Genomic DNA, 12,314 nt, shown 5'->3' with positions numbered 1-12,314 from the left:
TCATTCCCATGTTACACTGCCTGCCCCCCCCCTTCTAAGACAGCTCTTTGGGAAGTCTGGGTTCCCCTTAGAGACCAAATTAGTTTATGGAAAAGAGCAAATTTGTTTAAATGGTTCAAGTACGACAACCTGGAAAAAAACAACATTAGTACTGAGTCCCTAATGAGTAATAAGAATGATAGAGGCTGTTGTTGCTAGATTTCTTTTAGAAGCAAAGAACTCTGGGAGGTGGGCTGATAAATATTTGCTTGAAATTGTACAATGATAAATTTTGACTCTGGGTAAATGCTGGGTCATCAGAGGAATAGTCTGTTTTATGTTTGTGGGGAGCAGTTATATCTAGAAACAATCCTGAGTTTCCTTGCACAAAAGGTTTGGGAGGATGAAAGCGGAGTTTCTGAATTCCCTAATTGTAAGATGAGGCACAAAAATTCTTTGTTTTATTGGATGGCTCTCTGAGAAGGGTGGGGAGCAGTTTGTAAAAGATAAAATGCAGGTAATATAAAAACAAAAGGTAGTAACAAAATGTATTTAAAAAATAATTAAGTCACCTATTTTTAAGAGGAATAGACATGAACTTTTTTTTTAACAAAACAAAACAACCAATATTTCTCCTGTCAAATTCACAAGGTAGACTGGTATGCTTTGGGCAGTTGTCTGTAGAATATAGAAAGGAAGGAAGGAAGGAAGGAAGGAAGGAAGGAAGGAAGGAAGGAAGGAAGGAAGGAAGGAAGGAAGGAAGGAAATTTATCAAGTACCTACTGTATGCCAAGCAGATAGACTTTTACACATTTGATTGTCACAACAATCCTAAGACGTAAATATTATTATTTCCCTAGTTTTGTATTTGAAGAAACTGAGGCAAACAAAAGTTAAGTGACTTGCCCAGGGTAACACAGCTAGTAAGAGTCTGAGGTTGAATTTGAACTTGGGTTTTCCATCTTTAGGCCCAAGACTCTATCTACTGTGCCACCTGACTGCCTCTAAAATATAGGATTTGGGGGTTATCTCCCAGGTCCCCATCCTTTTGGGAACTCTGGATGGCTGTAGGGCCCAGCGCATATATTATTACATTGGCCTGGAATACTCTCTCTCCCCTTACCTACCCCCCTCAGAAGACTGTTGTTGGGTTGGAATGGAGGAAGAAAAAAAAGATGTCATAATGTCAGGTGATGCTAAAGAAAAAAATAGATGGAATCAGCACGTGACCATGCCTTTACCTCTTTCTAATACTACCAAAAGGCAGCAGGTGGTACAGTGGATAGAGTGCCAGTCCTGAAGGCAAGAAGATTCATCTTCCTAAGTTCAAATCCAGCCTCAGGCATTTCCTAGCTGTGAGACCCTGGGCAAGTCAATTAACCCTGTATGCCTCCATTTCCTCATCTGTAAAATGAGCCAGAGAAGGAAATGCCAAACCATCTTTGCCAAGAAAACCCCAAATGGGGTCATGAAGAGTTGGACATGACTGAAAACAACTGAACAACAATATTACCAACAAATACTTCCCCCTTTCCCACTCTTGGACTTGCCTTTCACACTGTATGCTGCCCTACTGGGACTCCCCCCCCCTTCTTGCTTCATTTTCTGTTCAGTATTTCAATTAGACTCAATTCATTTAGACATGTATTAAGCATCTACTATGTACAAGGCACTGTTCTAGCCACTGTAAACACAAAGGTAGATGCAATTCTAACCCTGTCCTCAAGGAGCTTATAATCTAGTAAACTTCTACTTTGACTGCTCTTGACTATTCCCAGAGCTCTATCCTACTCCGGCTGATGTTCATTCAAATCAGACTTCAGACATATACAGATATTATAAGACTGGAAGAGCTAGGCAGCAGTGGAATTTTACCTGAGTCCTACAGTCCACAAGGGATTCCTTTGATTCCCGACTAGGGTTCTTTATTAAAAGATGTTGAATAATAGGAGGTGGAACCAAGATGGCGGAGAAAAGGCAGTGACTTGCCTGAGCTCTCCCCCAAACCCCTCTGAAAACCTTTAAATAATGCCATAAAACAATTCCTACAGTGGCAGAACCCACAAAATGATGGGGTGAAATAATTTTCCAGCCAAAGACAACTTAGTAGGTTGTCAGGAAAAGTCTGTTGAGCCTAGGTAAGACTGGAGGCTGGGTAAGAGTGAAGGCAGCACCAGCACAGCCCTAGCCCCAGCAAAATGGGAGCAGACCTTGGGAGCCACTGAATCAGCAGTGGCAGCAGCCACTTCCAGAGCTCTCAGCCCATAAATGGTAAGGGGGTTGAACAAAAGGCCAGAAGGCAGGATTCTGTTGCTTTGCCCATACTCAGATACAGGTCACAGTCCTGGGTGTCAGTCCCAGAGCACTAGCACACCAGAGTTTGTGGCTGGGACCCTTGTCACAGTTCCAGGGCAGAAAAGGGTGCTTTTGGTCACTCACAGACCAGAACACAGGCCAAGAGGGTAGTAAACAGACCTCTCCTTTAGATCTTACCACCTTGGAAGAATTGAAAACTTATAGGTCCCTAGAAGTATCTCTGAAAATAGCTGCATAAACCCCTTGAAACTTAGGGCAGTGCGTCCACCACCCTGGAAGCAGAGCCTCACTTTAACAAAAACTTAAAAGCCAAGAAATGGGCTAGAAAAATGAGCAAACATCAGAAAAAATTCTGACCATAGAAAGTTACTTTGGTGACAAGGAAGATCAAAACACACACTCAGATGAAGATAACAAAGTCAAAACTCCAAATCCAAAGCCTCCAAGAAAAATATGAATTGGTCTCAGGCCGTGGAAGAGAAATGAGCAATGCAAGAAAATCATGAAAAAGGAGTCAGCAGCTTGGTTAAAGGAGTCATAAAAAAAATACTGAGAAAATAACACCTTAAAAAAAAAAGACTAGGGGGCAGCTAGGTGGCACAGTGGATACAGCACCGGCCCTGGATTCAGGAGGACCTGAGTTCAAATTCGGCCTCTGGCACATAACACTTGCTAGCTGTGTGACCCTGGGCAAGTCACTTAACCCCCCTGCCCAACCAAAAAAGCAAAACCAAACAAACAAACAAAAAAACAGACTAGCCCAAAAGAAGTCCAAAAGCCATTGAGGCGGCAAATGCTTTAAAAAGCAGAATTGGCCAAATAGAAAAGGAGGTCCAAAAGCTTACTGAAGAAAGTAATTCCTTAAAAATTAGAATGGAGCAAATGGAAGCTAATGACTTTATGAGAAATCAAGAAACAGTATAATAAAACCAAAAGAATGGGAAAAAAATAGAAGACAATGTAAAATATCTCATTGGAAAAACAACTGATCTGGGAAAAGGATCTGGGAGAGATCATTTAGAAATTATTGGACTATCTGAAAGCCATGGTCAAAAAAAGAGCCTGGACAGCACCTTTCAAGATATTTTCAAGGAAAACTGCCCTGATATTCTAGGACCAGAGAGTAAAATAGAAATTGAAAGAATCCACTGATCACCTCCTGAAAGAGATCCCAAAAGGAAAACTCCCAGGAATATTACAGCCAAATTCCAGACTTCCCACATCAAGGAGAAAATATTGCAAGTAGCCAGAAATAAACAATTCAAGTATCATGGAGTCACAGTCAGGATAACACAAGATATAGCAGCTTCTACATTACAAGACTGGAGGGCTTATAATATGATATTCTGGAAGGCAAAGGAGCTAGGATTACAACCAAGAATCACCTACCCAACAAAACTGAGTATAATCCTTCAGGGGGAAACAGGATTTTCAGTGGAATAGAGGACTTTTAAGCATTCTTTTTCTTTTCTTTTTTTAAAATTTATTTTGATTTATCAACAATTATTTCCATAAGCTTTTGAGTTTTAAATTTTTCTCCCCCTCCTTCCCTACCTCCCTTCCCAAGACAGCACACAATCTAATATAGGCTATACATATACATTCTTATTAAACATATTTTCACATTAGTGATGTTGTAAGTAAGAACTAGAACTAATAGGAGGAACCACCAGAAAGAGGAAACAGAACAAAACAGAAGAAAAAAAAATAGCAAATAGCATGCTTTGATCTGCATTCAAACTCCATAGTTCTTTTCTTGGATGTGGATAGCATTTTCATCATGAGGCTTTTGGAGATGTCTTAGATCCTTGTATTGCTGAGAGGGGTTAAGTCTATCAAAGTCAGTCATCACTTGATGTGGCTGTTACTGTGTACAGTGTTCTCCTGGTTCTGCTCACTTCACTCAGAATCAAACCATACAAGTCTTTCCAGGTTTATCTGAAGTCTGCCTGTTCATCATTTCTTATAGCACAGTAGTATCTCATTATATTCATATATCATATTCCCAGTTATGATAACTATCTGTGTCTTTCTCTCCATCCTTTCCCCCCTTGTTTATGCTTTTCTTTCTCCTTTCTCTTTTTCCCTCCTCACTAATGTTTTGCTTTTGACTACCCCTCCCTCAGTCCCACCTCCCTTCTATTAGCCCCCTCCCTTTTCTTTCCTTTTCCCTCTACTGCCTATAGGGCAGTTAGATTTCTATACCTAACTGATTATATTATTCTCTTCTTAAGCCAAATCTGATGAGAGTAAGGTTCAAACAATGCTCATCTCCCTCCCTTCTTTCCCCTGCTGTAATAGGTTGTTGTGCCTTTTCCTGTAATTTACCCTTGTCTGCCTTCTCCTTTCCTTTTCTCTCAGTACATTTTCTTAGAGCAGATTAATTCACTTACTTGGATCCATTTAGCCCACTTGATTAGATTTTTTTCATCATTACATCAAATTCAATTTATACCCACCCCCTTTATGTATACCCCTTTAACATGGTGTAATAACAATACAGTTCTCAAGAATTACAAGTGTTATCTTCCCTTGTAGGGATGTAAAAAGTTTGCCCTTATTAATAACATGTTGTTTCTTTCTGTCCTCTGTTTACCTTTTTATATCTCTCTTGAGTCTTGTATTTGAAGATCCAATTTTCTGTTGAGCTCTGGTCTTTTTATCAGGAAGGTATGAAAGTCCCCTGTTTCACTGAATATGCATCTCTTCCCCTGAAAGATCATGCTCATTTTTACTGGGTAGTTGATCCTTGGTTGTAATCCAAGCTCCTTTGCTTTATGGAATACCATATTCCACGCCCTATGGTCTTTTAATGTAGAAGCTGCAAGGTCCTGTGTAATCCTGACTGTGGTTCCATGATATTTAAATTGTTTCTTTCTGGTTGCTTGCAGTATTTTCTCTGTGACCTGGCAATTTTGGAATTTGGATACTACATTCCTTGGCATTTTCAATTTGGGATCTCTTTCAGGAGGTGATTGGTGGATTCTTTCTATGGCTATTTTACCCTCTGGTTCTAGGACCTCAGGGCAGTTTTCCTTTGATTTCCTGAAGGATACTGTCCAGGCTCTTTTTTTTTCCATCATGATTTTCAGGTAGACCAATAATTTTTAAATTGTCTTTCCTGGATTGATTTTCTAGGTCAATTGTTTTTCCAATGAGATATTTTACATTTTCATTTATTTTTTTCATTCTTCTGTTTTTGTTTGACTGATTCTTGCTCTCTCATGGAGTCATTAGCTTCCATTTGCTCAATTCTAATTTTTAACAAATTGTTTTCTTCTATTAGATTTGTATCTCCTTCCCTATTTGGCCAATTGCATTTTTTTAGGGACTTAGTTTCTTTAGTGTACTTTTTTCCAGTTGGCCAACTGTATTTTTTAAGGACTTGTTTTCTACAGTTAATTTTTGTCCTTTGACTCTCTTTTGCATACCTCTCATTTCTTTTCCCATTTTTTCTTCTACCTCTCTCATTTGACTTTTAAAAGCCTTCTTCAACTCTTCTAAGAAGGCTTTTTGGGCTTCAGACCAGTTCATCTTCCCTTTTGAGGTTCCAGATGTGGGTTTGTTGACAATGTTGTCCTCTATTGTACGTTTCTTTTTGCTCATGGTGTTTGCTTATCTTCTGGCCTTTAAAGAGATTGGGCTCTCCTGCTGGGAAGCAGAGGGCACTGACCCCAGCTTCTTGTGTTGGGAGCCTAGGGCCTGGGTCACTGGCTTTGTCTGCTGGGGCCTCCAATGCTGGCAGTTGGAAGTTATAGGGTTCTGAAAGCTTACCTGGTGTTGGGCTGGAATTAGCAACACTGGAACTCTAGGGGTAGGATCGGGTAGTGTGGCTCCTGGAGATTTCCAGCTCACCCAGGCCTTTCCTTCCTTTTGATTTTTTCAGCTCCTTTCAGATGGACATTGTAGAGTGTTTATCCACCTGGGACCCCTTGGAGTGCTGCTTCCCTTAGTTTTGCTCAGGCACTGGGAGAGCTTGTTGCTGTAGAATGCCAAAGCACCTGGCGGTTTTCTGAGCTGGTTTCCACCAGCTCCCCCACCCTCAATGAGGCACTCAGAGGTCCAGGTGTTGGTGTTTGCCTGCTCCACCACCTGGGCTTCAGGATCTCACCCTGGTATGCTGAGGTGGGGCTTTCTGTTAGCTAGCTGGGATGCCTCCCATTCTGTACTGCTCCCCTTCCCCCAGGGTAACAGGGGCCTTTCCAGTTAATTCCTCAAGCTACTGGACTGCTGCACCCCACCTTTCTTCTGGTTCAGCTGTTCTAGGGTTTTTCCCGGGGTGATATTTTCTGGGCTTTTAGGCGTTAATATGGGAAGGTAAGAGAGACTAAAATCTTACTCTGCCATCTTGGCTCCTGGAAGCAGGAAGTTCTCTTTTAAGCATTCTTGATGAACAGACTAGAGCTGAATAGAAAATTTAATTTTCAAATACAAGACTCAAGAGAAGCATTAAAAGGTAAACAGGAAAGGTAAATGATAAGGGACTTAATAAGGTTAAACTGTTTGCATTCCTATATGGGAAGATGCTACTTGTAACTCATAAGAACCTTCTCATTATTTGAGCAGTTAGAAGGAGTATATATAGACAGAGGGCATAGGTGTGAGTTAAATATGAAAGGATGATATCTTAAAAAAATAAAATTAAGAGGTAAAAGAGAAATGCAGGGTGTCTAGGTGGCACAGTGGATAGAGCACCAGCTGTGAAGTCAGAAGGACCTGAGTTCACATCTGGCCTCAGACCAAACAATTGACACTTACTAGCTGTGTGACCCTGGGCAAGTCACTTAACCCCAATTGCCAGAAAGAAAGAAAGAAAGAAAGAAAGAAAGAAAGAAAGAAAGAAAGAAAGAAAGAAAGAAAGAAAGAAAAAGAAAGAAAGAAAGAGAAATGCACTGGGAGAAAGGGAAAGTGAGAGGTAGAATGGGTTATGTATTGTTAGTATGTGATTGTCAAAATATTTTTACAGACCCCTGTTAAAATCACCTGGTTTAGACCAATCCCATCACTTTATAGAACAGAAAATTAAGGTCCAGAGAGGTTGAGTGATTTGCCCAATAACTAAATGGCAAAGCCTGAATTTGAACCCAGATGCTCTGACTTAAAAATTTAGTACTCTTGACACTCACTACCACATCACTCTGTACTCTGGGTTAAAAATTTAGTACTCTTGACACTCACTACCACATCACTCTGTAATGGTTCCCTAAACTAATTATACACACACACACACACACACACACACACACATATATACACGAATTTCTTTTCTGTTCTTAATGACATCAAAACTGCAGGCAGCTATCTAAATATTATTTATTTATTTATTATTTATTCCCAAATAAATGAGAAATATTTTGCTACTTTTGCAGGGGCGGGGGGTGTTTGAGAAAAGGAACAGAACCGGTCTAAGTGAAAGTGATTTACTTCATTCCATCTTAATCCTCACCCCTTTGCATCACCTCCCCAGCAAACCAGATCTTTTTTTAAAAATTTATTTTATTTTCAATTCAGGGAACAAAACAAGCATTTCGAATGCATATGTAGAGCCTATATCAGATTACTCACCTTCTTGGGGTGGGGGGAGGGGAGGGAGGAGGAGAAAATTTGGAACTAAAAATGTTATGGAAGTGAATGTTGAAAACTAAAAATAAATTAAATAATTAATATTAAAAAAAAAACACAACCAAGCATTTCCATAACCTAGTTCAATACAAAAGATGATTGCACATGAAACTGCAAATCTATCATGTATAACTCATTATTCCCTCCAAATAAACAGCAAAGTTATCATGTAGATTTGTTTTTATTTTCTTTCTCAGCAGCCAGATTCTGACCCCAGATATTACCCTTCCCATCAATCCTGTGCTTCAGCCTTTCAAACAACACCTCTAAGTTGTCAGTGACTGGGATGAAAGACCTTAGTATCAGTGAACTCCAGAAAGTGGTTCCCACAAACTCAAAAGCCGTATTTGACCCATGTCAATGCATGTCTCACACCCATTGTTCCTGCGTCACCCAGGCTCTCCCTATGGGTGATTCACTTGGTCAGGGAAGAATTTTTAACTATAAAAAGAAATTGCTGCCGAGGGAGTGGCTCCGGGTAAAGGGTGAGTGTGGGGGATGGAGGAGAGACATGGACAGTGTGTCTGCTGATGACACCTGGAATAGGTGCAGTAGGGAATCTGTGGTGGAATCCTTAAGCCTATAATAATAATAATAATAATAATAATAATAATAATAATAATAATAGTAATTAACCCTTCCACAGCTTGTTACTTTGGCATAGTCATCTGATTTGTTATGCATGACAATCCTACCTCCTATGAGGTGAGGACTATTATTATCCTCTTTTTACAAATGAGGAAACTGAATCTGAGAGAGGTTAAGTAACTGGCCTGGGTCAAAGAGGCCCCAAGTATTGGAGGAAGGATTTCCACTTAGCCTTCCTGACTCCCTGGCGGGTGCTCTCATCCAGAAGGCCACCCCACTTAAGGGATGGAAAATAAATAGTAATAATTGCCAATTACATAGCATGTTAAAGGTAGCAAATTGCTTCCCATACATTATATTACTGGAGTCTCCCAACAGCCCTGTGAGGAAGGTACCTTAACCCCATTTTACAAATGAGAAAATAGAGGATCAGAGATATATATCGATTTACCTGGGGTCCCAAAGCTAGTAAGTGTGAAAGGCAGGATTAGAAAGTCCAGATCTTCTCAACTTCAGGTCCAGTACTCTGACCACTAAGCACACTGCCCCTCTGAGCTATTTTTAATCATCTATAAGCCATAAGGGATTTGTGAGGAAGTTGCTTTGTAAACTTTCAAGCCTAGTAGAAATGTGAGCAGTTATAAATATACATACAGGCAGGGCTTTTTCCAGTTCTGATTTTTGTCTCCTTGATCCTTAGCAGAGTGCCTGGCACATGGATGAGGCTTAATAAATGCTTATTGATTAATTACCACTTGCATAATAATCATAACAATCAGTATGTAACACTGTAAGATTTGCAAATTCATATATATAATTTTATTTGACCCTCACAATCCTATGAAGTAGGCATTACAAGGATTATTATCCCCATTTTATATATAGGGAAACCGCGTCTCAGAGAAGGTTTTTTTCACATTTGAATTTTTCAATTTATTTTTAGTTTTCAATATTCACTTTCACAAGATTTTGAATTCCAAATTTTCTCCCTATCTCTCCCCTCTCCCCACCCCATGACAGGGTGCATTCTGATTAACCCTTCCCCCAATTTTCTATCACCCCCCTCTTCTTTTATCTCCTTCCCCTTCTATTTTCCTGTAGGGCAGGATAGATTTCTATACCTTATTGCCTGTGTATCTTATTTCCCAGTTGCACGTAAAAACTATTTTTAACATTTGTTTTTAAAACTTTGAGTTCCAAATTCTTTTCCTTCCTCCCTCCCTACCCACCCTCATTGAGAAGATACAGGTTATACATGTGTAGTCATGCAAAACACTTCCATAATAGTCATGTTGTGAAAAACTAACCATATTTCCTTCCATCCTATCCTGCCCCCCATTTATTCTGTTTTCTCCTTTGATCCTGTCCCTCCTCAAAAGTGTTTGCTTCTGATTATCCCCTCCCCCAATCTGCCCTCCCTTCTATCATCCCCCTCCTTATCCCCTTCCCTCCTACTTTCCTGTAGGGTAAGATAGATTTCCATACCCAATTGAGTGTGTATGTTATTCCCTCCTTAAGATTAATCCAATGAGAGTAAGGTTCACTCATTCCCTCTCACCTCCCTCCTCTTCCCCTTAACTGTGAAAGCTTTTTCTTGCCTCTTTTATGTGAGATAATTTACCCCATTCTACCTCTCCCTTTCTCCTTCTCCCAGTATAATCTTCTCTCACCCCTTAATTTTATTTGTTAGATATCATCCCTTCATATTCAACTCACCCTGTGCCCTCTGTCTCTCTGTCTCTGTCTGTCTCTCCCTGTATATAGATAGATAGATAGATAGAAAGATAGATAGATAGATAGATATAGATAGATATAGATATAGATATAGATATAGATATAGATATAGATATAGATATAGATATAGATATAGATATAGATATAGATATAGATATAGATATAGATATAGATATAGATATAGATATAGATATAGATATAGATGATATATAGATATAGATGATATAGATATAGATAGATATAGATAGATATATACCCTCCAACTATCCTAATAATGAGAAAGGTCTCATGAGTTACAAATATCATCTTTCCATGTAGGAATGTAAATATTTCAACTTTAATAAGTCCCTTATGATTTCTTTTTCCTGTTTACTTTTTCATGCTTCTCTTGAGTCTTGTATTTGAAAGTCAATTTTTCTATTTAGCTCTGGCTTCTCAAGAATGCATTAAATTTCTCTATGTCATTGAATGTCAATTTTTCACTCATTAATTACACTATTTTTTCTGGATAGGTAATTCTTGGTTTTAATCCTAGCTTCTTTGACCTCCAGAATATCATGCTACAAGTCCTCCAATCCCTTAATGTAGAAGCTGCTAAGTCTTGTGTTATCCTGATTGTCTTTCCACAATACTTGAATTGTTTCTTTCTGGCTGCTTGCAATATTTTCTCCTTGACCTGGAATTTGACTATAATATTTCTGGAATTTTCATTTTTGGGATCTCTTTCAGGAGGTAATTAGTGGATTCTTTAAATTTCTATTTTACCCTCTGGTTCTAGAATATCAGGGCAGTTTTTCTTGATAATTTCTTGAAAGATGCTATCCAGGCTCTTTCTTTGATCATGGCTTTCAGGTAGTCCAATAATTTTTAAATGACCTCTCCCAGATCTATTTCCCAGGTCAGTAGTTTTTCCAATGAGATATTTCACATTGTCTTCTATTTTTTCATTCTTTTGGTTTTGTTTTATAATTTCTTGATTTCTCATAGAGTCATTAGCTTCCATTTGCTCATTCTAATTTTTAAGGAATTACTTTCTTCAGTCAGCTTTTGGACCTCTTTTTCCATTTGGCCAATTCTGCTTTTTAAAGCATTCTTCTCCTCATTGGCTTTTTGGACCTCTTTTGCCATTTAGTCTAGTCTATTTTTAAGATATTATTTTCTCCAGCATTTTGGGGGTCTCATTTAGCAAGCTGTTGACCCATTTTTCATGATTTTCTTGCATCACTAGAAAAGTTAAATGATTTGTCCATGGTCACACTCCTAATAAATACCAGAGATAGAATTTGAATTGAGGTCTTTGCCAGTGCCAAATCCAGCGTTCTTTATTTTTATTTTTTAAGTCTTTTGTTTTTACATCATATTTATTTCCAAACATATCTGGCTCCCCTCCCAAACCTAGCAAGCCACCCCTTGAATCAAAGATTTATAAAGAAAGAGGAAAAAAAACCCAAGAGTTCACCCAAACTAACCAGATCAATTAAGTCTGAATATCCACCATGCTCCTTGCCCTTATAAAGAAAGGAGATGCATTTTTCGATTTCTGATTTTACCCAACCTCAATCATTATGATGACACAGCCTTCAGTTTTGCTTTTTTGATTTTTGCATTTACAGTCTTCCTTCTGTAGATGGTTTGCCTGGTTCTGCTTATTTTGTTCTATTCATATGTCTTCCCACCCAACATTCTTTCTATTATATCACAGTGCCTTATATATTTGCACAAGAAAACCTCTAATAACCATTTTAATGAAGGAGAGCCATAAATCTCCAAAAAGCAGATTACTCACACTTTGGGTGGTATTTCAGAATACGGATGTCTTTGGTATTATGGGAATTGGCAATATTATAATCAGTCAATCAATCAAAAAACATTCATTAAGCACTTACGATGTTCCAGGCACTGTGCTAAGCCCTAGAGATACAAAAAGAGGCAAAAGACAGCCCCTGCCCCAAGGAACTTACAATGTAATAGTACAGACAGCGTGCAATCAAATATATAACAAGCAAGCTATAGATAAGATAAACAGGAAATGATTAAGAAAGGGAAAACTAGAATGAAGAGGAGTTGGGGAAGGC

The sequence above is a fragment of the Phascolarctos cinereus genome, unplaced genomic scaffold (assembly GCF_003287225.1).
Source record: "Phascolarctos cinereus isolate Bilbo 61053 unplaced genomic scaffold, phaCin_HiC Scaffold_7;HRSCAF=346, whole genome shotgun sequence".
In the NCBI taxonomy this organism is placed as follows: Eukaryota; Metazoa; Chordata; class Mammalia; order Diprotodontia; family Phascolarctidae; genus Phascolarctos; species Phascolarctos cinereus.
Note: the sequence above shows the minus strand (reverse complement) of the source record.